Genomic DNA, 459 nt, shown 5'->3' with positions numbered 1-459 from the left:
TTTCCTTTCCTTTCCTTTCCTTTCCTTTCCTTTCCTTTCCTTTCCTTTCCTTTCCTTTCCTTTCCTTTCCTTTCCTCTTTTCCTCTTTTCCTCTTTTCCTCTTTTCCTCTTTTCCTCTTTTCCTCTTTTCCTCTTTTCCTCTTTTCCTCTTTTCCTCTTTTCCTCTTTCCTCTTTTCCTCTTTCTTTCCTCCTCTTTCCTCTTTCCTCTTTCCTCTTTCCTATTTCCTCTTCTTTCCTCTTTCCCCTTTCCTTTCCTTTCCTTTCCTTTCCTTTCCTTTCCTTTCCTTTCCTTTCCTTTCCTTTCCTTTCCCCTTTCATCTCCTCTCCTTGCCTTGCCTCTCCTCTCCTCTCCTCTCCTCTCCTCTCCTCTCCTCTCTTCTCCTTTTCTATGTATACCTGCTTATAAGAGGCAGCTTGTCAAACAGAATTTAAACCCAAAATTCCCGTGAAGTCCACAT

Source organism: Mus caroli, unplaced genomic scaffold (assembly GCF_900094665.2).
Source record: "Mus caroli unplaced genomic scaffold, CAROLI_EIJ_v1.1 scaffold_11475_1, whole genome shotgun sequence".
Taxonomy (NCBI): domain Eukaryota; kingdom Metazoa; phylum Chordata; class Mammalia; order Rodentia; family Muridae; genus Mus; species Mus caroli.
Note: the sequence above shows the minus strand (reverse complement) of the source record.